Source organism: Pseudophryne corroboree, chromosome 4 (genome assembly GCF_028390025.1).
Source record: "Pseudophryne corroboree isolate aPseCor3 chromosome 4, aPseCor3.hap2, whole genome shotgun sequence".
Classification (NCBI taxonomy): domain Eukaryota; kingdom Metazoa; phylum Chordata; class Amphibia; order Anura; family Myobatrachidae; genus Pseudophryne; species Pseudophryne corroboree.
The window spans coordinates 870,240,385-870,267,430 of record NC_086447.1 but is presented as its reverse complement, the minus strand read 5'-3'; positions in this window follow the sequence as shown (position 1 = coordinate 870,267,430).

Below are 27,046 nucleotides of genomic sequence, written 5' to 3'. Positions count from 1 at the left end.
CAATCAGTTAGATAATTCTCTCCTATAATGATTATACAACTATATCGTTGTGCTTGTTATCAATATTGACCTATAGGATTATATACATAAATTGTGCGCTCCCCTCATTGGGATATATGGGCTTATTGTTAGGGTATTTTAAATTGGGAGATCCACTTTAATATTGGTCACAGTGTACGATAATCACAGTCTGCAATTCGCATACTGATGCCATGAGTAGGTAAAATTCTGACACACTTGTGATTGTTACTCATGTAGACAAATTAATGCAGTACCATGTCTTAATAAGTGATGATTTTATTCTTGTGATCCTAATTTACTACACATTCCAGTCTGATTTGTATGAAAACTGAGGTACTGCAGCGATATAATCTGAACACTTCTCTGTGCAACAGTGGAATCACTTAAATTAAATTGATGTTCTTGTCTAACATGCATTAACACAGGTCAGTTGAGGGGTTAATCTTACTGGAGCATAACATTACAAACTCTCCGGGAGTTGGTAGGTGTCCTACGTCTCCCTGCTCCTATGTGTAATCAATCAGAAGCAGCTAAGTCAGGCCGTAAAATTGTAGCTCAGTCGGAGAATCTTGGTGACATACACTTAAGATAATAATCTATTTCACTTGGTGCAGTATGTCTACGGCTGATTATGTCAGTCTAGAATGGTCTGACTACAATACAAGGTATCACAAACGTGTTGTACAAATAGTGGACTCATTCACACTGACCCGCTACAAATGTATCAGAATCAGCCGTGTCAGTGTTAGCATAACCTGGCTACTTTACATTGTATCCACCACATGTGCTGCCAGTTACGTTCTCTTGCAGTTGCCATATAACATAGTGAGGGATCTATTCTGTATATAGATATTGAGCTAACTGTTTCTATGAATTAAATCCTAATATGCTGGCTGGATAAAAGGGAGAGATCGAGTGTCAGTTTACTGCGTGTCTTGTTGTTCAATGCCGTTAATAGCAATAGTGCATTATATCAGACTCGTTCTCTCAACTGTGCCCAAATAAGCTTTAATATATCCCTGGTGAGAGGGAGACAACACTTAATTAATATCTAATAGTATCCTACGGTACATTTGATCCGGTGCCCCGGATATCAGATTATCTCAATAATCAACATATACTGATTGCACAATAAGATATAATGTATAGAGACAGTGTGATCATTTAAAAACACGGCACCCAGAAGGTGGGTGGCGTGCTAACCAATGCGCATTTCGCATATAAGCTTTAAAGCTTATATGCGAAATGCGCATTGGTTAGCACGCCACCCACCTTCTGGGTGCCGTGTTTTTAAATGATCACACTGTCTCTATACATTATATCTTATTGTGCAATCAGTATATGTTGATTATTGAGATAATCTGATATCCGGGGCACCGGATCAAATGTACCGTAGGATGCTATTAGATATTAATTAAGTGTTGTCTCCCTCTCACCAGGGATATAGTAAAGCTTATTTGGGCACAGTTGAGAGAACGAGTCTGATATAATGCACTATTGCTATTAACGGCATTGAACAACAAGACACGCAGTAAACTGACACTCGATCTCTCCCTTTTATCCAGCCAGCATATTAGGATTTAATTAATAGAAACAGTTAGCTCAATATCTATATACAGAATAGATCCCTCACTATGTTATATGGCAACTGCAAGAGAACGTAACTGGCAGCACATGTGGTGGATACAATGTAAAGTAGCCAGGTTATGCTAACACTGACACGGCTGATTCTGATACATTTGTAGCGGGTCAGTGTGAATGAGTCCACTATTTGTACAACACGTTTGTGATACCTTGTATTGTAGTCAGACCATTCTAGACTGACATAATCAGCCGTAGACATACTGCACCAAGTGAAATAGATTATTATCTTAAGTGTATGTCACCAAGATTCTCCGACTGAGCTACAATTTTACGGCCTGACTTAGCTGCTTCTGATTGATTACACATAGGAGCAGGGAGACGTAGGACACCTACCAACTCCCGGAGAGTTTGTAATGTTATGCTCCAGTAAGATTAACCCCTCAACTGACCTGTGTTAATGCATGTTAGACAAGAACATCAATTTAATTTAAGTGATTCCACTGTTGCACAGAGAAGTGTTCAGATTATATCGCTGCAGTACCTCAGTTTTCATACAAATCAGACTGGAATGTGTAGTAAATTAGGATCACAAGAATAAAATCATCACTTATTAAGACATGGTACTGCATTAATTTGTCTACATGAGTAACAATCACAAGTGTGTCAGAATTTTACCTACTCATGGCATCAGTATGCGAATTGCAGACTGTGATTATCGTACACTGTGACCAATATTAAAGTGGATCTCCCAATTTAAAATACCCTAACAATAAGCCCCTATATCCCAATGAGGGGAGCGCACAATTTATGTATATAATCCTATAGGTCAATATTGATAACAAGCACAACGATATAGTTGTATAATCATTATAGGAGAGAATTATCTAACTGATTGATCATATTTGAGACTGGTGTGTGTTCTATTTTTATTTTTTGATTTTTCTTCTACACTATTCACTTTTCACACATTTTCTTCTAATATTTCGCTAGCTACCCATTACTGGTATTTTATACTAATTATAATAAAGGTTACGTTTTAGAGGGAATCGTCCTGCACCTAGATTTAGAAATATCATTACAGCCAGTTACAGATGAGTGCCCCAATGTGGAATACTTTTTCTTTCTGTGTTCTAATATGATTAATTTATTCCAGGGAGCACCCCCAAACTAATTATTAATACTAACAATTTTTTCTAAGAACTGTTTTTGACTATAAACAATGGGAAGTAACTGATTGATATGTATATATGACCTATATGATCTGTGCGGATTTTTTCTTCGTTTGGAATCAGATTAATGGAGTTGTCAGAGCGTCTACCGCCACAGCTTGTGGGTCTCTCGACCTGGAACAATACCGCTTGAGCTTCTTGTTGAGTCGAGAGGCCATGGCGATCTGTGGATATCCCCACCGACATGTCAACCACTGGAACACCTCCGGGTGAAGGCCCCACTACCCTGGATGCAGGTCATGTCTGCTGAGGAAGTCTGCTTCCCAGCTGTCTACTCCCGGAATGAAGACCGCCGACAATGCCACAGTGTGTTTTTCCACCCAGAGGACGATTCTTGACACCTCTGACATTGCTGCTCTGCTTTTCATTCTGCCATGTCGGTTTATGTACGTTACCGCCGTTACATTGTCCAACTGGACTTGAATGGCCTGATTCCGAAGTAGAGCTGAGTTCCAGGATGTGTATTTGAAGGTCGACTTACTGACTTGACCATCTTCCCTGAAACTACACCCCCTGGGTGACTGCTCACCAACCTCTGAGGCTTGCATCTGTGGTTAGCAGAATCCAATTCTGAATCCCGAACCTCCTACCCTCGTTGAGGGGAGAAGTCTGTAGCCACCACAGGAGGGAGATCCTGGCTTTTGGCGACAGACTAATCCTCTGGTGCATGTGAAGATGCGATCCAGATGACTTGTCCAACAGATCCAGCTGGAAGGGCCTCGCATAAAACCTTCCGTACTGAAGCACCTCGTAAGAGGCCACCATTTTCCCCAAAAGGCGAATGCACAGATGCACCGAGATCTGGGTTGGCTTCAGGACTGCACGAATCATCAACTGGATTACCATAGACTTCTCTAAGGGAAGGAACGCTATCTGAGACTCTGTGACTAGTATAATTCCCAGGATAGAAAGCCTCTGTGTCGGTTCCAGGTGAGATTTTGGTCAATTCAGATTCCACCCGTGATCCAGGAGTAGTCTGGTTGAGAGGGCAATGCTGTCCAACAACTGCTCCCTGGGCGTTGCCTTTATCAGGAGATCGTCCAGGTACGGAATTATGTTCACTCCCCGTTTGCGGAGTAGAAACATCTCTGCCATCATTTTGGTGAACACTCTCTGTGCTGTGGAGAGATCAAATGGCAGGGCCTGGAACTGGTAGTGACAGTCTTGCAGCGAAAAACCGTTGATAAGCCTGATGAGGCGGCCAGATCGGAATGTGAAGGTATGCATCCTTGATATCCAGAGACACTAGGAATTCCCCCTCCTCTAGACCTGAGATCACTGCTCTCAGCGACTCCATCTTGAAATTGAACACTCGTAAGTATGGGTTCAACGACTTGCGGTTCAGAATCAGTCTTACCGAACTGTCCGGTTTCGGTACTACAAACAAGTTGGAATAATACTTCTTGTTTTGCAGATGAGGTGGAACTGGAACAATGACCTGGGTCTGTACCAGTTTTTGAATGGCGTCCTGTAAAGTTATACTTGCCTCTTATGAAACTGGTACGCCTGATTTGAAGAATCTGTGAGATGGGAGCTCCTGAAACTCCAGTCTGTAGATATGGGAAATAAGATCTATGACCCAAGGATCCTAGCACGAACTTGTCCAGATGTGACTGAAGAATTTTACTCGGGCTCCCACCTGCCAGTCCTCCAGGTATCGCGGTCCACCGTCACGCTGAAGGTTTTGAGGAAGCAGAGCTTGAGCTCTGTTCCTGTGAACAGGCAGTTGCTGGTTTGCGTGGTTTACCTCTAGTGCCTCTGGTGGCTGTAGAAGAACCTCTCAGTAGTACGTGCCTTAAGCAAGCCTATTTCTTCCACCATAAAGTTCGCAGAGTCCTGCATATGTTGCAGGAGTAAAATAATCTCCCCTTGAGGCAAGGTATCTAACCCCTCAATTAGGTTACCTGACCATTTGGCAGTGGGTCTTGTAATCCACCCACATGCTATAGTGGGTCTCTAGGCCACCCCCGCAGCTGTATATAAAGATTTGAGCGTAATCTCAATCTTGCGTTCAGCGGTGTCTTTCAGGGAGGCTACACCCGGGACAGGCAATACTGATGCATCCACTATCGTTTTCCCATTTTTTCCTATCCTTGGGAGGAAAAGATGATAGCAACCTTTTAGAGATTTGAAATTTCCTATCAGGATTAACCCACGGTTCTTCAAACAGGGTATTTAGTTCCTTTGACACAGGAAAAGTGGCTGAGGAATTTTAGATATTAAAATAATATTCCTCACTCTCCTCTGTCACCTTATCAGGGATATGCAGAACTTCTCTGATAGCCTCTATGAGAGCCTTTATTCCCTGTGACAGAGTACCCTCCCCCACCTCCATTTCTGACCCCTCATCATCAGACTTAGACTGTACGTTTTTGCGGAAAAATGGCAAGGGACTGAGACGCTGGTTTGGGTAACGAGCCTCTTTTCATAAACTCAGACATAGATTGTCTTAAGTATTGCGTCCCTTTCTCATTGCAGAACAATTTATTAGAAATATTGGAAATCATTCCCCTAATGGAGTTCAGTCATGCTGGCTCTTCCCCACTAGCCTGGGAAGGGACACTAAACTGAGTACACAGTAGTGAACCGCCTGGAGAAGAGGAATACTGTGCTTTACATGAAACACTCCTTGCCTGACATACTCTAACAGTGACAGCGCGCACACACACACACACACGCGAAAAGGTTAAATGCACAATTATCCCACAAAGAGCCCTTCCAGGGAGACACAGAGAGTGCATGGAGCCAGCCCACGGCACCCTTACCAGTAATGCCAAGTTTAGCCGGGTCGCAGACTACCTAGATTAGGGACTTAGTATACTAATAACGAGATTTATGGTAAGAACTTACCTTTGTTAAATCTCTTTCTGTGAGGTACACTGGGCTCCACAAGGATTGGACAATGGGGTGTAGGATCTTGATCCGAGGCACCAACAGGCTCAAAGCTTTGACTGTTCCCAGAATGCACAGCGCCACCTCCTCTATAACCTCGCCTCCCTGCACAGGAGCTCAGTTTTTAGTTAACCAGCCCAATGCAGTAGCAGGAAAAGAGACGACAACGGTTAGTAGCTACATACACCACACTCTCATGACGAGAAGTGTCAGCGGCTAATGCCATACCAACCCAAAGAAGCTAAGTGCATCAGGGTGGGCGCCTTGTGGAGCCCAGTGTACCTCGCAGAAAGAGACTTAACAAAGGTAAGTTCTTACCATAAATCTCATTTTCTGCTGCCGGGTACACCGGGCTCCACAAGGATTGGACAATGGGGATGTCCTAAAGCAGTTCCTTATGGGAGGGGACGCACTGTAGCAGGCACAAGAACCCGGCGTCCAAAGGAAGCATCCTGGGAAGCGGCAGTATCGAAGGCATAGAACCTAATGAACGTGTTCCTGGAGGACCACGTAGCCGCCTTGCACAATTGTTCAAGGGTCGCACCACGTTGGGCCGCCCAAGAAGGTCCAACAGACTGAGTAGAAAGGGCCGTAATGTGAGTAGGAGCTGATAGACCAGCCTTCACATAAGCATGTGCAATCACCATTCTAATCCATCTGGCCAGGGTCTGCTTGTGAGCAGGCCAGCCACGTTTGTGAAATCCAAGCAAAACAAAGAATCAGATTTTCGAACAGAAGCAGTTCTCTTCACGTAGATACGGAGAGCCCGTACCACATCCAAAGACCGCTCTTTGGGAGACAGATCAGGAGAGACAAGGGCCGGAACCACAATCTCCTGATTAAGGTGGAACGAAGAAACCACCTTAGGTAAATATCCGGGACGAGTCCTAAGAACCGCCTGGTCACGGTGAAAAATCAGATATGGGGAACTACAAGACAAGGCACCCAGATCCGACACTCTTCTAGCAGAGGCAATAGCCAGCAAGAACACCACCTTAAGGGAAAGCCACTTAAGGTCAGCTGAACCCAGGGGTTCAAACGGAGGCTCCTGCAACGTCTCCAAAACCACCGACAAGTCCCAAGGAGCCACAGGCGGGACATAGGAAGGTTGGATACGCAACACACCCTGAGTGAAAATATGAACATCAGGTAAAGTCGAAATTTTTCTCTGAAACCACACCGACAAGGCAGAAATATGAACCTTGAGGGAGGCCAGACGCAGGCCTAAATCTAGGCACTGCTGTAGAAAAGCCAAAAGTTTGGCTGTACTAAACTTGGAAGCGTCATAATTATTAGATGCGCACCAAACAAAGTAGGAATGCCAGACCCTATAGTAAATCCGAGCAGAAGCCGGTTTCCGGGCCCGCAACATAGTTTTAATGACCTCTTCAGAAAAATCCTTAGCCCTCAAGACGGAAGCTTCAGGAGCCATGCCGTCAAAGACAGCCGGGCTAGGTCCTGGTAGACACAGGGGCCCTGAACGAGGAGGTCTGGGCGTTGTGGAAGCAGAAGTGGACACTCTGACGATAGGCCTTGCAGGTCTGAGAACCAATGCCGTCTGGGCCACGCCGGAGCTATGAGAAGCAGATTTTCTTTTTCTTGCTTGAAGTTCCGAATTACCCTGGACAGGAGTGACACCGGAGGGAGCACGTACGGCAGCCGAAACCTCCACGGCACCGCCAGCGCATCCACAAATGCTGCTTGGGGATCCCTTGTTCTTGCTTCGAAGACCGGAACCTTGTGATTGTGTCGAGACGCCATCAGATCTACATCTGGAAGACCCCACTTTTCCAATAGAAGTTGAAACACTTCTGGATGGAGGGTCCACTCGCCGGCATGCACGTCCTGACGACTGAGAAAGCCTGCTTCCCAATTCAGGACTCCCGGAATGAATATTGCTGATAAGGTCGGTAGATGGCGTTCCGCCAAACGTAGAATCCGTGAGACTTCCTTCATTGCTGAATGGCTTTGAGTGCCGCCTTGATGATTTATGTAAGCCACAGTGGTGGCGTTGTCTGACTGTATTTGAACAGGACGGTTCTGAATTAAATGCTGGGCCAGGTTCAACGCATTGAAGACTGCCCGCAATTCCAGAATGTTGATCGAGAGGAGAGACTCCTCCTTGGTCCACCGACCCTGAAGGGAGTGTTGCTCCAGCACCGTGCCCCAACCTCTTAGACTGGCATTTGTCGTCAACAGGACCCAGTTGGATATCCAGAAGGGACGGCCCCTGCACAACTGTTGGCCCCGGAGCCATCAAAGTAGCGACATACGGACCTCCGGAGTCAATAAGATCATGTGAGACCTGATCCGGTGAGGCAGGCCGTCCCACTTGGCTAGAATCAGCCTCTCGAGGGGGCGAGAATGGAATTGAGCATACTTCACCATGTCGAATGCTGAGACCATGAGGCCCAGCACCTGCATCGCCGAATGTATCGACACTTGCGGACGAGAAAGGAAGCAACGAATCCTGTCCTGAAGCTTCAGGACTTTCTCCTGAGACAAGAACAACCACTGGTTGTGAGTGTCCAATAGCGCTCCCAGGTGCACCATGCTCTGAGCAGGGACCAGGGAGGATTTCTTCCAGTTGATGAGCCACCTGTGGGCTTGTAGAAACCGGACCGTCATATCCAGATGACACAGGAGAAGTTCTGGGGAATTTGCCAGGATTAACAAGTCGTCCAGATACGGCAGTATCCTGACCCCTTGACGGCGGAGTACCACCGTCATCACCGCCATTACTTTGGTGAAGACTCGCGGAGCCGTTGTCAAAAAAAAAGGTAACGCCCAAAACTGGTAATGAAGGTTGCCAATAGCGAACTTCAGGTATTGCTGATGTGACGCTGTTATAGGAATATGCAAGTAAGCATCCTGTATATCCAGGGAGACCATGTAGTCCCCAGGTTCCAAGGCCCGAACTATAGAGCGAAGGGTTTCCATACGGAACTTGGAAACCTTCACAAACCTGTTCAATGCCTTGAGGTTGAGAATGGGCCGGGAGGACCCATTCGGTTTCGGGACTAGAAACAGCAGAGAATAGTACCCCCGGCCCCTCTGAGCAAGAGGCACCTGTACTACGACTCCTGTATCCAGGAGGGTCTGTACCACCGAATTCAGAGGGTTTGCCTTTGTCTAGTCCGACGGGACGTCTGTCTGGCAAAATCGATGAGGGGGTCGGTTTTTGAAGGCTATGGCGTAACCTCGAGTGATGACTTCCCGTACCCAGGCATCTGAAGTGGTCTTCAACCATTCCTGGGTATAACCTAGAAGCTGGCTCCCACCTGGGATCCCCTAGGGGGAGGCCCGCCCCGTCATGCGGCAGGCTTATCGGTCTTGGAAGCTGGCTGACGAGCAGCCCAGGCTCTTTTGGGCTTCGGCTTACCAGGTTTGGAAGTGCGGGCCTGTTTGTAGTACGCCTGACCTTTTGCTTTACCTGAAGGGCGAAAGGGTCGAAAGGACGTACCTTTAGCCTTCGATACAGAAGGAGCGGTATTTGGTAGACAGGCAGTTTTGGCAGTAGCCAAGTCAGCCACTATCTTATTTAAGTCCTCCCCAAACAGAATATTTCCCTTGAAAGGGAGTACCTCCAGGGTTTTTCTAGAGTCCAGATCCACAGACCAGAATCTCAGCCACAATATCCGGCGAGCCAGGACTGACGTAGTAGAGGCCTTGGCTGCTAGGATACAGGCATCCGAAGCCGCCTCTTTAATATAGCGAGAAGCTGTGACAATATATGACAAGCATTGTCTAGCATGGTCAGAGGAGATTTTACACAAAAGTTAGGTATTTTACTCACGGCATAACGAGGATTTTTCATCGTTCTGGTGAACGTACTGTGATTGACAGGAAGTGGGTGTTTCTGGGCGGAAACGTGACGTTTTCTGGGCGTGTGTGAAAAAACGTTGGCGTTTCTGGGAAAAACGCAGGAGTGTCTGAAGAAACAGGGGAGTGTCTGGGCGAATGCTGGGTGTGTTTGTGACGTCAAACCAGGAACGAAACCGACTGAACTGATCGCAATGGCTGAGTAAGTCTGGAGCTACTCAGAAACTGCTAAGAATTTTCTATTCGCAATTCTGCTAATCTTTTGTTCGCAATTCTGCTAAGCTAAGATACACTCCCAGAGGGCGGCGGCTTAGCGTGTGCAATGTTGCTAAAAGCAGCTAGTGAGCGAACAACTCGGAATGAGGGCCATCGTGACTAAATCACAGAGAAAAAAATAAGAATTTACTTACCGATAATTCTATTTCTCATAGTCCGTAGTGGATGCTGGGGACTCCATAAGGACCATGGGGAATAGCGGCTCCGCAGGAGACTGGGCACATCTAAAGAAAGCTTTAGGACTATCTGGTGTGCACTGGCTCCTCCCCCTATGACCCTCCTCCAAGCCTCAGTTAGGATACTGTGCCCGGACGAGCGTACACAATAAGGAAGGATTTTGAATCCCTGGTAAGACTCATACCAGCCACACCAATCACACCGTATAACCTGTGATCTGAACCCAGTTAACAGCATGATAACAGAGGAGCCTCTGAAAGATGGCTCACAACAATAATAACCCGATTTTTGTAACAATAACTATGTACAAGTATTGCAGACAATCCGCACTTGGGATGGGCGCCCAGCATCCACTACGGACTATGAGAAATAGAATTATCGGTAAGTAAATTCTTATTTTCTCTGACGTCCTAAGTGGATGCTGGGGACTCCGTAAGGACCATGGGGATTATACCAAAGCTCCCAAACGGGCGGGAGAGTGCGGATGACTCTGCAGCACCAAATGAGAGAACTCCAGGTCCTCCTCAGCCAGGATATCAATTTTGTAGAATTTTACAAACGTATTTGCTCCTGACCAAGTAGCTGCTCGGCAAAGTTGTAAAGCCGAGACCCCTCGGGCAGCCGCCCAAGATGAGCCCACCTTCCTTGTGGAGTGGGCATTTACAGATTTTTGGCTGTGGCAGGCCTGCCACAGAATGTGCAAGCTGAATTGTACTACAAATCCAACGAGCAATAGTCTGCTTAGAAGCAGGAGCACCCAGCTTGTTGGGTGCATACAGGATAAAAAGCGAGTCAGATTTCCTGACTCCAGCCGTCCTGGAAACATATATTTTCAGGGCACTGACAACGTCTAGCAACTTGGAGGCCTCCAAGTCCCTAGTAGCCGCAGGCACCACAAATAGGTTGGTTCAGGTGAAACGCTGAAACCACCTTGGGGAGAAACTGAGGACGAGTCCTCAATTCCGCCCTGTCCGAATGGAAAATCAGATAAGGGCTTTTTCAGGATAAAGCCGCCAATTCTGACACGCGCCTGGCCCAGGCCAGGGCCAACAGCATGACCACTTTTCATGTGAGATATTTTAACTCCACAGATTTAAGTGGTTCAAACCAATGTGACTTTTGGAACCCAAAACTACATTGAGATCCCAAAGTGCCACTGGAGGCACAAAAGGAGGCTGTATATGCAGTATCCCTTTTACAAACGTCTGAACTTCAGGGACTGAAGCTAGTTCTTTTTGGAAGAAAATTTACAGGGACGATATTTGAACCTTAATGGACCCCAATTTCAGGCCCATAGACACTCCTGTTTGCAGGAAATGTAGGAATCGACCCAGTTGAATTTCCTCCGTCGGGCCTTACTGGCCTCGCACCACGCAACATATTTTCGCCAATTGCGGTGATAATGTTTTTGCGGTTACATCCTTCCTGGCTTTGATCAGGATAGGGATGACTTCATCCGGAATGCCTTTTTTCCTTCAGGATCCGGCGTTCAATCGCCATGCCGTCAAACGCAGCCGCGGTAAGTCTTGGAACAGACAGGGTCCTTGCTGGAGCAGGTCCCTTCTTAGAGGTAGAGGCCACGGATCCTCCGTGAGCATCTCTTGAAGTTCCGGTTACCAAGTCCTTCTTGGCCAATCCGGAACCACGAATATAGTGCTTACTCCTCTCCATCTTATCAATCTCAGTACCTTGGGTATGAGAGGCAGAGGAGGGAACACATACCCTGACTGGTACACCCACGGTGTTACCAGAGCGTCTACAGCTTATTGCCTGAGGGTCCCTGGACCTGGCGCAATACCTGTCGAGTTTTTAATCATGTGGAAGACTTCTGGGTGAAGTCCCCACTCTCCCGGGTGGAGGTCGTGCTGAGGAAGTCTGCTTCCCAGTTGTCCACTCCCGGAATGAATACTGCTGACAGTGCTATCACATGATTTTCCGCCCAGCGAAAAATCCTTGCAGCTTCTGCCATTGCCCTCCTGCTTCTTGTGCCACCCTGTCTGTTTACGTGGGTGACTGCCGTGATGTTGTCCGACTGGATCAACACCGGCTGACCTTGAAGCAGAGGTCTTGCTAAGCTTAGAGCATTGTAAATGTCCCTTAGCTTCAGGATATTTATGTGAAGTGATGTCTCCAGGCTTGACCATAAGCCCTGGATATTCCCTCCCTGTGTGACTGCTCCCCAGCCTCGCAGGCTGGCATCCGTGGTCACCAGGACCCAGTCCTGAATGCCTAATCTGCGGCCCTCTAGAAGATGAGCACTCTGCAACCACCACAGGAGGGACACCCTGTTAGGCGCCGAGGTCCGCTCGTCGGTGCGGCCCGGCGCCTAGCAACCAGGGACGCCGTGCGCGTACAGCCGCCGGCTCCCTGGCAACGCTAGACGCCGGGCGCACGGAGCCGCTCAGACCCTAGCAACGGGGACGCCACGTTCGGGCCGCGTTCCCCGTTGCTGGGTCTTTTCTAATTGTATAATGGTGTGCTGGCCGTGCAGCATGCAAGCTGCACGGCATTACTTGTGATTACCCAGTCTGGCTCCTGATTGGGGAGCTCACAGTTATAAGCACCCTTTGGACTTCTCACAGACGCCGGTGATAGCTTCCTGTTTGCCTGTGTCGGTTACAGAGAGTTCCAGTCCTGCTCAATCCGGTTGTTCCTGTCCTCAGTGATCCTGTACTCGGAAGTTGTCATCTGTTCCTGGAGTCTGACCGAGCACCTTTAAACATCCTGTGGTGTTCGTGAGTCGCGGCGTAGCCGTGTGTTGCGGCTTGACCGCTTACTGTTTATTATTTTGTATCTTTGTGTTCTGGAGCTTTTGCGGAGGATTCCGCTCCCCCTGATCCACTCTGGTATCCAGCGGTGCTGGATAGGAGTTACGGATCAGTGGATCTTTGGTTGTCCTTTTCCCTGGCGGCTAGTCCGCACATACTTTTTGGTTTAGTTAGTTAGCTTGTAACCCCTGGCCTGGTTGCTTAGTCAGAGGGCCCCTTGTTATCACCCTGTCTCGGATTTCCCTTTGTCTCCCATTTAGACCTGAGGGGGCATCGGGGTTGGGCAGACATAATCCGCCCTTCGAACGCGGCTGCCATGGGCTCAAGCAACCATAGTCTCGCAGGGGATTTCTGATAACACGGGCGAGACAACGGAGTTAGGGCGCCAGGGGTTACTAGGCTCTCCTGCTCCCACAACCAGTATATCTTTCCAGTACTCAGACCTCTGCCATAAGATCTCCTCTGGTCTGGAGTACGGGAATCCTAACATTATCACCGGCCAGACTAAAATTTAAAATTAAACAGGAGTTAATTTTTCCCTTGTTCAGTTGGGAGATTTGTCGGCCTCATGAATCCCACCGGTGTCGGGCCAAATCCTGGCCAGCTTCTAGTTAGCCAGATTCAAGAACTTACTCAGATGGTTCAGGATCTGTCCCTTCGGGTGAGGTCACAGGAAGATCTGTTACGGACTTCCCCGAGGGTCATTCCTGAACCAAAAATGCATCTGCCTGACCGTTTTTCTGGGGATAGAAAACAGTTTTTTTATTTTAAAGAGTCTTGTAAACTTTATTTTCGTTTGAGACCAGTCTCCTCAGGTACGGAGGCTCAGCGGGTTGGAATTATTATTTCTCTGCTTCAGGGGGATCCTCAGACCTGGGCTTTTGGTTTAAAGACAGACGATCCGGCTTTATTTTCTGTAGACGCCTTTCTAAAGTCTTTAGGGCTATTGTATGACGACCCTGATAGAGAGGCATCCGCCGAGAGTCAGTTGCGTGCTCTCAGACAGGGTAGGAATCCCGCAGAGATTTATTGTACGGAGTTTCGCCGTTGGTCGAACGACTGTGGATGGAATGACCCAGCCCTGCGCAGTCAGTTTCGCCTCGGCTTATCTGAGTCTATAAAAGACAGTCTCCTTCAGTATCCCGCTCCTGAGACTCTCGATAAACTCATGGAGCTCTCTATTAAGATTGATCGTCGGCTCAGAGAGCGGAGGGCTGAAAAAGGAGCATCTGTCGGGTCAACTCCTTGTGTTTTTTCCATCCCTGTGGACATAGAGGAGCCTATGCAGATAGGTCTCTCCAAACTGTCTCCTGAAGAAAGAACCAGAAGGCAAAATTCTGGTCTTTGTTTATACTGTGGAGGTAAGGGACATTTTGCCCGTAGTTGTCCGAACAAGTCGGGAAACGTCTCGACCAAGTGAATTGTGAGGGGGTTCACTTTGGTCTGCAGCTTATCTCCTCAAATAATTCACTGTTAGTCCCAGCTAAAGTTTCCTTTGGCAGCCTCTGTTCCTCGGTCTCTGTTTTTGTGGACAGTGGAGCTGCAGGGAACTTTATGGATTTAACATGGGCCAAGACCTTAGGTATTCCTCAGTTAGCCTTGGGTAGGTGTATCACCATGCATGGTTTAGATGGGAGTCCCTTGTCCAATGGGGTTATTTCTCTCTGTACACCTCCTGTTCTACTCTCGGTAGGAGCTCTGCATTCTGAAAAAATTGAGTTTTTCCTCACCCATTGCCCAGCAGTTCCAGTGGTTCTGGGTCACCCTTGGCTGGCCTTTCATAATCCCATCATTGATTGGCAGTAGGGGGAGATCTCACAATGGGGTACCATCTGTAATAAGGAATGTATTACGCTTCCCATCAGAATAGCTGCTGCCATTCCCGCACCCATTCCTGTGGAATACCAGGATTTTGTTGATGTTTTTTCCAAGGGCAATGCGGATATTCTGCCTCCCCATAGGCCTTATGATTGTGCTATTGAGCTAATTCCTGGTGCCACTTTGCCTAAGGGAAGGTTATATGCATTGTCCGGACCTGAAACTGTGGCCATGAATGAGTATGTTAAAGAAAGCCTAGGGAAAGGATTTATCAGGCCATCTAAATCCCCTTTAAGTGCAGGCTTCTTCTTCGTAGAGAAGAAGGATGGTTCACTCAGACCCTGCATTGACTTTAGAGCCTTGAATAAAATCTCAGTAAAAAATACTTACCCTCTGCCACTGATCTCTGTCCTCTTTGATCAGCTACGTTCGGCTGTGATTTTTTCCAAGATTGACCTGAGAGGAGCATATAACCTCATCAGAATCAAGTCAGGGGATGAGTGGAAAACGGCATTCAGTACTCAGTCAGGCCACTATGAGTATCTGGTTATGCCATTCGGCCTGTCTAACGCTCCGGCAGTTTTCCAGGATCTCATTAACGATGTGCTCCGTGAATTTCTTGGAAAATTCGTTGTAGTCTACTTAGACGATATTTTGATTTATTCTGACTCTGTAGAACAACATGTTACCCAGGTGCGTCAGGTTCTAAAAAAATTACGTGAAAATCACCTATATGCCAAGCTGGAGAAGTGTGAATTTCATGTCACGGAGGTATCCTTTTTAGGACACATTATTTCCCCTCGGGGATTCCGTATGGAACCAAAGAAGCTCCAAGCCATTCTTAGTTGGGCGCAACCCACCAACTTAAAAGCAATTCAGCGCTTTTTAGGGTTTGCGAACTACTATAGAAGATTTATTCACTCTTTCTCTGACCTAGTTGCTCCCATTGTGGCACTGACTAAGAAGGGAGCGGATCCTACCAATTGGTCACGTGAAGCCGAGCTATCTTTTCAGGCCTTGAAACAAGCCTTTGTCTCAGCCCCTGTCCTCAGACACCCCAACCCAGAATTGCCTTTCATTGTTGAGGTTGATGCCTCAGAGGTTGGAGTAGGGGCTATCCTATCTCAGAAGGATCCGGATTCCCTTGAATTACACCCTTGTGCCTTTATGTCCAGGAAATTCTCTTCTGCTGAATCCAACTACGATGTTGGTAACCGGGAATTGCTGGCTATTAAATGGGCTTTCGAGGAGTGGAGGCATTGGCTTGAGGGAGCGACTCATATCATTTCAGTTTTGACTGATCACAAAAATCTTCAATACATTGAATCAGCTAAACGACTGAATGCCCGGCAGGCTCGTTGGGCTTTATTTTTTACTCGTTTCAAATTCATTATCACCTTCAGGCCAGGTTCCAAGAATACCAAGGCAGATGCCCTGTCACGCAGTTTTCTTCCAGTTCAAGACAACAGTCCTGTTACTCCCATACTTCCGTCTTCAGTCATTCGGGCAGGCCTCACACAGGATTTATTTACCCAGTTAAAGCTGCTTCAACATCAGGCTCCTGGAAATACTCCTGCTGGTCGTCTTTTTGTCCCTGAGTTTTTGAGAGCAACTGTTTTGACGGAGTTTCATGATAGCAAAGTTGCCGGGCATCCGGGAATCGCTAAGACTTTGGAATTAGTCTCCCGCTCAGTATGGTGGCCTGGTCTTTCCAAAGACATTAAAGAGTTTGTTTTTTCATGTCAGGTCTGTGCACAGCATAAAGTTCCCCGTTCTTTGCCTATCGGTCAGCTTATGCCCTTGAATGTTCCTCTTAGGCCATGGTCTCATATCTCCATGGATTTTGTGGTGGACCTCCCTCTGTCAGCCGGATGCCGAGTCATATGGGTGGTAGTGGACCGTTTTAGTAAAATGGCCCATTTCATTGCTCTTCCCCGATTGCCATCTGCCCAGGGATTGGCAGTCTTGTTCCTCCGCCATGTTTTCAGACTCCATGGGTTACCCACTGATATTGTTTCCGATCGGGGTCCACAATTCATTGCACAGTTTTGGAAATCTTTTTGTGTCTCATTGAAGATGAAATTATCTTTAACGTCAGGCTACCATCCCCAATCCAACGGGCAGACTGAGCGAGTTAACCAATCACTAAAACAATATTTGCGGTTGTACTCGGCCAAACTCCAAAATGACTGGTCTGAGTTTCTTCCATTGGCGGAGTTCGCTTACAATAATGCCTGTCATTCCTCCACCAATGTGTCTCCATTTTTTGCAGTTTTTGGTTTTCACCCCAGAGCTAATTCCTTTTTTCAACATTCCTCTGTTTCCTCACTGACCTTGACCTCTCATCTTAGGCTCATTTGGAGAAAAGTGCACCTGGCTCTCAGAAAAGCGGCATTTCAGGAAAAGAGATTTTCTGACAGGCTCCGGCGGCCGTGCACTTTTAAAGTAGGAGATAGGGTGTGGTTGTCGACTCGCAACATTAAACTTCGACAAACCTCAGCCAGATTGGGTCCTAAATTTATTGGACCATTTCACATTATCAAAAAAGTCAATCCAGTTGCCTTCCGGTTACGTTTACCAAAAACTTTACGGATCGGAAATACTTTCCATTGCTCATTACTGAAACCATATGTTTCGTCCAGTAGATTTCCTCGTAAGATATCTCAGGAGAGATCACCAATAGTTGTACAGGGTCAGCAGGAGTTCTTGGTGGAGAAGGTTCTCGATTCCAAGTTGTCCCGGGGTCGGCTTTATTTTTTGGTGCATTGGAGAGGTTATGGTCCAGAAGAAAGGTCTTGGGTCCTGGATAAGGATCTCCATGCCCCGAGGCTCAAGAGGGCATTTTTTCGAGAATTTCCTCGGAAACCTGGCTTTAGGGGTTCCTTGACCCCTCCTCAAGGGGGGGGTACTGTTAGGCGCCGGGGTCCGCTCGTCGGTGCGGCCCGGCGCCTAGCAACCAGGGACGCCGTGCGCGTACAGCCGCCGGCTCCCTGGCAACGCTAGACGCCGGGCGCACGGAGCCGCTCAGACCCTAGCAACGGGGACGCCACGTTCGGGCCGCGTTCCCCGTTGCTGGGTCTTTTCTAATTGTATAATGGTGTGCTGGCCGTGCAGCATGCAAGCTGCACGGCATTACTTGTGATTACCCAGTCTGGCTCCTGATTGGGGAGCTCACAGTTATAAGCACCCTTTGGACTTCTCACAGACGCCGGTGATAGCTTCCTGTTTGCCTGTGTCGGTTACAGAGAGTTCCAGTCCTGCTCAATCCGGTTGTTCCTGTCCTCAGTGATCCTGTACTCGGAAGTTGTCATCTGTTCCTGGAGTCTGACCGAGCACCTTTAAACATCCTGTGGTGTTCGTGAGTCGCGGCGTAGCCGTGTGTTGCGGCTTGACCGCTTACTGTTTATTATTTTGTATCTTTGTGTTCTGGAGCTTTTGCGGAGGATTCCGCTCCCCCTGATCCACTCTGGTATCCAGCGGTGCTGGATAGGAGTTACGGATCAGTGGATCTTTGGTTGTCCTTTTCCCTGGCGGCTAGTCCGCACATACTTTTTGGTTTAGTTAGTTAGCTTGTAACCCCTGGCCTGGTTGCTTAGTCAGAGGGCCCCTTGTTATCACCCTGTCTCGGATTTCCCTTTGTCTCCCATTTAGACCTGAGGGGGCATCGGGGTTGGGCAGACATAATCCGCCCTTCGAACGCGGCTGCCATGGGCTCAAGCAACCATAGTCTCGCAGAGGATTTCTGATAACACGGGCGAGACAACGGAGTTAGGGCGCCAGGGGTTACTAGGCTCTCCTGCTCCCACAACCAGTATATCTTTCCAGTACTCAGACCTCTGCCATAAGATCTCCTCTGGTCTGGAGTACGGGAATCCTAACACCCTTGTCCTTGGTGACAGGGTTATCCGCTGATGCATCTGAAGATGCGACCCGGACCATTTGTCCAGCAGGTCCCACTGGAAAGTTCTTGCGTGGAATCTGCCGAATGGGATTGCTTCGTAGGAAGCCACCATTTTACCCAGAACCCTTGTGCATTGATGCACTGAGACTTGGCTCGGTTTTAGGAGGTTCCTGACTAGCTCGGATAACTCCCTGGCTTTCTCCTCCGGGAGAAACACCTTTTTCTGGACTGTGTCCAGGATCATCCCTAGGAACAGAAGACACGTCGTCGGAACCAGGTGCGATTTTTGGAATATTGAGAATCCAATCGTGCTGCCGCAACACTACCTGAGATAGTGCTACACCGACCTCCAACTGTTCCCTTGATCTTACCCTTATCAGGGAATTGTCCAAGTAAGGGATAACTAAAATTCACTTCCTTCGAAGGAATATCATCATTTCGGCCATTACCTTGGTAAAGACCCGGGGTGCCGTGGACCATCCATACGGCAGCGTCTGAACTGATAGTGACAGTTCTGTACCATAAACCTGAGGTACCCTTGGTGAGAAGGGTAAATTTTGACAAGAAGGTAAGCATCCTTGATGTCCCGAGACATCATGTAGTCCCCTTCTTCCAGGTTCGCAATCACTGCTCTGAGTGACTCAATCTTGAATTTGAACCTCTGTATGTAAGTGTTCAAAGATTTTAGATTTAGAATCGGTCTCACCGAGCCGTCCGGCTTCGGTACCACAACAGTGTGGAATAATACCCTGTTCCCTGTTGCAGGAGGGGTATCTTGATCATCACCTGCTAGGAATACAGCTTGTGAATGGCTTCCAAAACTGTCTCCCTGTCAGAAGGAGACATCGGTAAAGCCGACTTTAGGAAACGGCGAGGGGGAGACGTCTCGAATTCTAATTTGTACCCCTGAGATATCAGCTGAAGGATCCAGGAGTCTACTTGCGAGTGAGCCCACTGCGCGCTGAAATTCATTGAGACGGGCCCCCCACCGTGCCTGATTCTGCTTGTAAAGCCCCAGCGTATACTGAGGGCTTGGCAGAGGCGGGAGAGGGTTTCTGTTCCTGGGAACTGGCTGATTTCTGCAGCCTTTTTCCTCTCCCTCTGTCACGGGGCAGAAATGAGGAACCTTTTTTCCGCTTGTCCACGAAAAGACTGCGCCTGATAATACGGCGTCTTCTCATGTTGAGAGGCGACCTGGGGTACAAACGTGGAATTCCCAGCTGTTGCCGTGGCCACCAGGTCTGAAAGACCGACCCCAAATAACTCCTCCCCTTAATAAAGCAATACTTCCAAATGCCGTTTGGAATACGCATCACCTGACCACTGACGTGTCCATAACCCTCTACTGGTAGAAATGGACAACGCGCTTAGACTTGATGCCAGTCGGCAAATATTCCGCTGTGCATCACGCATATATAGAAATGCATCTTTTAAATGCTCTATAGGCAAAAATATACTGTCCCTATCTAGGGTATCAATATTTTCAGTCAGGGAATCCGACCACGCCAACCCAGCACTGCACATCCAGGCTGAGGCGATTGCTGGTCGCAGTATAACACCAGTATGTGTGTAAATACCTTTTAGGATACCCTCCTGCTTTCTATCAGCAGGATCCTTAAGGGTGGCCATCTCAGGCGAAGGTAGAGCCCTTACAAGCGTGTGAGCGCTTTATCCACCCTAGGGGGTGTTTCCCAACGCACCCTAACCTCTGGCGGGAAAGGATATAATGCCAATAACATTTTAGAAATTATCAGTTGTTATCGGGGGAAACCCACGCATCATCACACACCTCATTTAATTTCTCAGATTCAGGAAAACTACAGGTAGTTTTTCCTCACCGAACATAATACCCCTTTTTTGGGTGGTACTCGTATTATCAGAAATGTAAAACATTTTTCATTGCCTCAATCATGTAACGTGTGGCCCTACTGGAAGTCACATTCGTCTCTTCACCGTCGACACTGGAGTCAGTATCCGTGTCGGCGTCTATATCTGCCATCTGAGGTAACGGGCGCTTTAGAGCCCCTGACGGCCTATGAGACGTCTGGACAGGCACAAGCTGAGTAGCCGGCTGTCTCATGTCAACCACTGTCTTTTATACAGAGCTGACACTGTCACGTAATTCCTTCCAACAGTTCATCCACTCAGGTGTCGACCCCCTAGGGGGTGACATCACTATTACAGGCAATCTGCTCCGTCTCCACATCATTTTTCTCCTCATACATGTCGACACAAAAGTACCGACATACAGCACACACACAGGGAATGCTCTGATAGAGGACAGGACCCCACTAGCCCTTTGGGGAGACAGAGGGAGAGTTTGCCAGCACACACCAGAGCGCTATATATATATACAGGGATAACCTTATATAAGTGTTTTTCCCCTTATAGCTGCTGTATAGTTAATACTGCGCCTAATTAGTGCCCCCCTCTCTTTTTTAACCCTTTCTGTAGTGTAGTGACTGCAGGGGAGAGCCAGGGAGCTTCCCTCCAACGGAGCTGTGAGGGAAAATGGCGCCAGTGTGCTGAGGAGATAGGCTCCGCCCCCTTATCGGCGGCCTTATCTCCCGTTTTTCTATGTATTCTGGCAGGGGTTAAATGCATCCATATAGCCCAGGAGCTATATGTGATGCATTTTTTGCCATCCAAGGTGTTTTTATTGCGTCTCAGGGCGCCCCCCCCCAGCGCCCTGCACCCTCAGTGACCGAAGTGTGAAGTGTGCTGAGAGCAATGGCGCACAGCTGCAGTGCTGTGCGCTACCTTGTTGAAGACAGGACGTCTTCTGCCGCCGATTTTCCGGACCTCTTCTGCCTTCTGGCTCTGTAAGGGGGCCGGCGGCGCGGCTCTGGGACCCATCCAAGCTGGGCCTGTGATCGTCCCTCTGGAGCTAATGTCCAGTAGCCTAAGAAGCCCAATCCACTCTGCACGCAGGTGAGTTCGCTTCTTCTCCCCTTAGTCCCTCGATGCAGTGAGCCTGTTGCCAGCAGGTCTCACTGAAAATAAAAAACCTAAACTAAAACTTTCACTAAGAAGCTCAGGAGAGCCCCTAGTGTGCACCCTTCTCGTTCGGGCACAGAGATCTAACTGAGGCTTGGAGGAGGGTCATAGGGGGAGGAGCCAGTGCACACCAGATAGTCCTAAAGCTTTCTTTAGATGTGCCCAGTCTCCTGCGGAGCCGCTATTCCCCATGGTCCTTACGGAGTCCCCAGCATCCACTTAGGACGTTAGAGAAAATAAGAATTTACTTACCGATAATTCTATTTCTCATAGTCCGTAGTGGATGCTGGGGACTCCGAAAGGACCATGGGGAATAGCGGCTCCGCAGGAGACTGGGCACAAAAGTAAAAAGCTTTAGGACTACCTGGTGTGCACTGGCTCCTCCCACTATGACCCTCCTCCAAGCCTCAGTTAGGATACTGTGCCCGGACGAGCGTACACAATAAGGAAGGATTTTGAATCCCGGGTAAGACTCATACCAGCCACACCAATCACACCGTACAACTTGTGATCTGAACCCAGTTAACAGCATGATAACAGAAGGAGCCTCTGAAAAGATGGCTCACAACAACAATAACCCGATTTTTGTAACAATAACTATGTACAAGTAATGCAGACAATCCGCACTTGGGATGGGCGCCCAGCATCCACTACGGACTATGAGAAATAGAATTATCGGTAAGTAAATTCTTATTTTCTCTAACGTCCTAGTGGATGCTGGGGACTCCGAAAGGACCATGGGGATTATACCAAAGCTCCCAAACGGGCGGGAGAGTGCGGATGACTCTGCAGCACCGAATGAGAGAACTCCAGGTCCTCCTCAGCCAGGGTATCAAATTTGTAGAATTTAGCAAACGTGTTTGCCCCTGACCAAGTAGCTGCTCGGCAAAGTTGTAAAGCCGAGACCCCTCGGGCAGCCGCCCAAGATGAGCCCACTTTCCGTGTGGAATGGGCTTTTACAGATTTTGGCTGTGGCAGGCCTGCCACAGAATGTGCAAGCTGAATTGTACTACAAATCCAACGAGCAATCGTCTGCTTAGAAGCAGGAGCACCCAGCTTGTTGGGTGCATACAGGATAAACAGCGAATCAGATTTTCTGACTCCAGCCGTCCTGGAAACATATATTTTCAGGGCCCTGACTACGTCCAGCAACTTGGAATCCTCCAAGTCCCTAGTAGCCGCAGGCACCACAATAGGCTGGTTTAAGTGAAAAGCTGAAACCACCTTAGGGAGAAATTGAGGACGAGTCCTCAATTCTGCCCTGTCCGTATGAAAAATTAGGTAAGGGCTTTTATAGGATAAAGCCGCCAATTCTGAGACACGCCTGGCTGAAGCCAGGGCTAACAGCATTATCACTTTCCATGTGAGATATTTTAAGTCCACAGTGGTGAGTGGTTCAAACCAATGTGATTTTAGGAATCCCAAAACTACATTGAGATCCCAAGGTGCCACTGGAGGCACAAAAGGAGGCTGTATATGCAGTACTCCCTTGACAAACGTCTGAACTTCAGGAACAGAAGCCAGTTCTTTTTGGAAGAATATAGACAGGGCCGAAATTTGAACCTTAATGGACCCCAATTTGAGGCCCATAGACAGTCCTGTTTGCAGGAAATGCAGGAAACGACCCAGTTGAAATTCCTCTGTAGGGGCCTTCCTGGCCTCGCACCACGCAACATATTTACGCCAAATACGGTGATAATGTTGTACGGTTACATCCTTCCTGGCTTTGATCAGGGTAGGGATGACTTCATCCGGAATGCCTTTTTCCTTCAGGATCCGGCGTTCAACCGCCATGCCGTCAAACGCAGCCGCGGTAAGTCTTGGAACAGACATGGTCCCTGCTGGAGCAGGTCCTTTCTTAGAGGTAGAGGCCACGGGTCTTCCGTGAGCATCTCTTGAATTTCCGGGTACCAAGTCCTTCTTGGCCAATCCGGAGCCATGAGTATAGTCTTTACTCCTCTCCTTCTTATGATTCTCAGTACTTTTGGTATGAGAGGAAGAGGAGGGAACACATACACTGACTGGTACACCCACGGTGTTACCAGAGCGTCCACAGCTATTGCCTGAGGGTCCCTTGACCTGGCGCAATATCTGTCCAGTTTTTTGTTGAGGCGGGACGCCATCATGTCCACCTTTGGTTTTTCCCAACGGTTCACAATCATGTGGAAGACTTCTGGGTGAAGTCCCCACTCCCCCGGGTGAAGATCGTGTCTGCTGAGGAAGTCTGCTTCCCAGTTGTCCACTCCCGGAATGAACACTGCTGACAGTGCTATCACATGATTCTCCGCCCAGCGAAGAATCCTTGCCACTTCCATCATTGCCCTCCTGCTTCTTGTGCCGCCCTGTCTGTTTACGTGGGCGACTGCCGTGATGTTGTCTGACTGGATCAACACCGGCTGACCCTGAAGCAGAGGTCTTGCCGGACTTAGGGCATTGTAAATGGCCCTTAGTTCCAGGATATTTATGTGAAGTGACGTTTCCATGCTTGACCACAAGCCCTGGAAATTTCTTCCCTGTGTGACTGCTCCCCAGCCTCTCAGGCTGGCATCCGTGGTCACCAGGACCCAATCCTGAATGCAGAATCTGCGGCCCTCTAGGAGATGAGCACTCTGTAACCACCACAGGAGAGACACCCTTGTCCTTGGAGACAGGGTTATCCGCTGATGCATTTGAAGATGCGATCCGGACCATTTGTCCAGCAGATCCCACTGAAAAGTTCTTGCGTGGAATCTGCCGAATGGAATCGCTTCGTAAGAAGCCACCATCTTTCCCAGGACCCTTGTGCATTGATGTACTGACACTTGGCCTGGTCTTAGGAGGTTCCTGACTAGGTCGGATAACTCCTTGGCCTTCTCCTCCGGGAGAACACCTTTTTCTGTACTGTGTCCAGAATCATCCCTAGGAACAGCAGACGTGTCGTCGGAATCAGCTGCGATTTTGGAATATTTAGAATCCATCCGTGCTGTCGTAGTACTACTTGAGATAGTGCTACTCCGACCTCTAACTGTTCTCTGGACCTTGCCCTTATCAGGAGATCGTCCAAGTAAGGGATAATTAAGACGCCTTTTCTTCGAAGAAGAATCATCATTTCGGCCATTACCTTGGTAAAGACCCGGGGTGCCGTGGACAATCCAAACGGCAGCGTCTGAAACTGATAGTGACAGTTCTGTACCACAAACCTGAGGTACCCTTGGTGAGAAGGGCAAATTGGGACATGGAGGTAAGCATCCTTGATGTCCAGAGACACCATATAGTCCCCTTCTTCCAGGTTCGCTATCACTGCTCTGAGTGACTCCATCTTGAACTTGAACCTTTTTATGTAAGTGTTCAAGGATTTCAGATTTAAAATGGGTCTCACCGAGCCGTCCGGCTTCGGTACCACAAACAGCGTGGAATAATACCCCTTTCCCTGTTGTAGGAGGGGTACCTTGATTATCACCTGCTGGGAATACAGCTTGTGAATGGCTTCCAATACCGCCTCCCTGTCGGGGGGAGACGTTGGTAAAGCAGACATCAGGAACCGGCGAGGGGGAGACGTCTCGAATTCCAATTTGTACCCCTGAGATACTACCTGCAGGATCCAGGGGTCCACTTGCGAGTGAGCCCACTGCGCGCTGAAATTCTTGAGACGGGCCCCCACCGTGCCTGAGTCCGCTTGTAAGGCCCCAGCGTCATGCTGAGGACTTGGAAGAAGCGGGGGAGGGCTTCTGTTCGTGGGAAGAGGCTGTCTGCTGCAGTCTTTTTCCCCTTCCTCTGCCCCGGGGCAGATATGAGTGGCCTTTTGCCCGCTTGCCCTTATGGGGACGAAAGGACTGAGCCTGAAAAGACGGTATCTTTTTCTGCTGCGAGGTGACTTGGGGTAAAAAGGTGGATTTTCCAGCCGTTGCCGTGGCAACCAGGTCCGATAGACCGACCCCAAATAACTCCTCCCCTTTATACGGCAATACTTCCATATGCCGTTTGGAATCCGCATCCCCTGACCACTGTCGCGTCCATAATCCTCTTCTGGCAGAAATGGACATCGCACTTACTCTTGATGCCAGAGTGCAAATATCCCTCTGTGCATCTCGCATATATAGAAATGCATCCTTTAAATGCTCTATAGTCAATAATATATTGTCCCTGTCCAGGGTATCAATATTTTCAGTCAGGGAATCCGACCAAGCCACCCCAGCACTGCACATCCAGGCTGAGGCGATTGCTGGTTGCAGTATAATACCAGTATGTGTGTATATACTTTTAAGGATATTTTCCAGCTTTCTATCAGCTGGTTCCTTGAGGGCGGCCGTATCAGGGGACGGTAACGCCACTTGTTTTGATAAGCGTGTGAGCGCCTTATCTACGCTAGGGGGTGTTTCCCAACGCGCCCTAACCTCTGGCGGGAAAGGGTATAATGCCAATAACTTTTTAGAAATTAGCAGTTTTTTATCGGGGGAAACCCACGTTTCATCACACACCTCATTTAATTCATCTGATTCGGGAAAAACTACGGGTAGTTTTTTCACACCCCACATAATACCCTTTTTTGTGGTACTTGTAGTATCAGAAATGTTCAAAACCTCCTTCATTGCCGTGATCATGTAACGTGTGGCCCTACTGGAAAATACGTTTGTTTTCTCACCGTCGACACTGGAGTCAGTGTCCGTGTCTGTGTCTGTATCGACCTGAGGTAACGGGCGCTTTAGAGCCCCTGATGGTGTTTGAGACGCCTGTACAGGTATTAACTGATTTGCCGGCTGTCTCATGTCGTCAACAGTCTTTTGTAAAGTGCTGACACTATCACGTAATTCTTTCCATAAGACCATCCAGTCAGGTGTCGACTCCCTAGGGGGTGACATCCCTAACACAGGCAATTGCTCCGCCTCCACACCATTTTCCTCCTCATACATGTCGACACAACGTACCGACACACAGCACACACACAGGGAATGCTCTGATAGAGGACAGGACCCCACTAGCCCTTTGGGGAGACAGAGGGAGAGTTTGCAAGCACACACCAGAGCGCTATATATATATATATATATATACAGGGATAACCTTATATAAGTGTTTTTCCCTAATATAGCTGCTGTATATATTTATATGCCAATTTAGTGCCCCCCCTCTCTTGTTTTACCCTGTTTCTGTAGTGCAGGACTGCAGGGGAGAGTCAGGGAGCCTTCCTCCAATGGAGCTGTGAGGAAAAAATGGCGCCAGTGTGCTGAGGAGATAGGCTCCGCCCCTTTTTTGGCGGCCTTTCTCCCGCTTTTTTATGTAAAAATTGGCAGGGATTAAATACATCCATATAGCCCAGGAGCTATATGTGATGTATCTTTTGCCAAAAAGGTGTTTTTATTGCGTCTCAGGGCGCCCCCCCCCAGCGCCCTGCACCCTCAGTGACCGGAGTGTGAAGTGTGCTGAGAGCAATGGCGCACAGCTGCGGTGCTGTGCGCTACCTTAGTGAAGACAGGACGTCTTCTGCCGCCGATTTTCCGGACCTCTTCAGTCTTCTGGCTCTGTAAGGGGGACGGCGGCGCGGCTCCGGGACCCATCCATGGCTGGGCCTGTGATCGTCCCTCTGG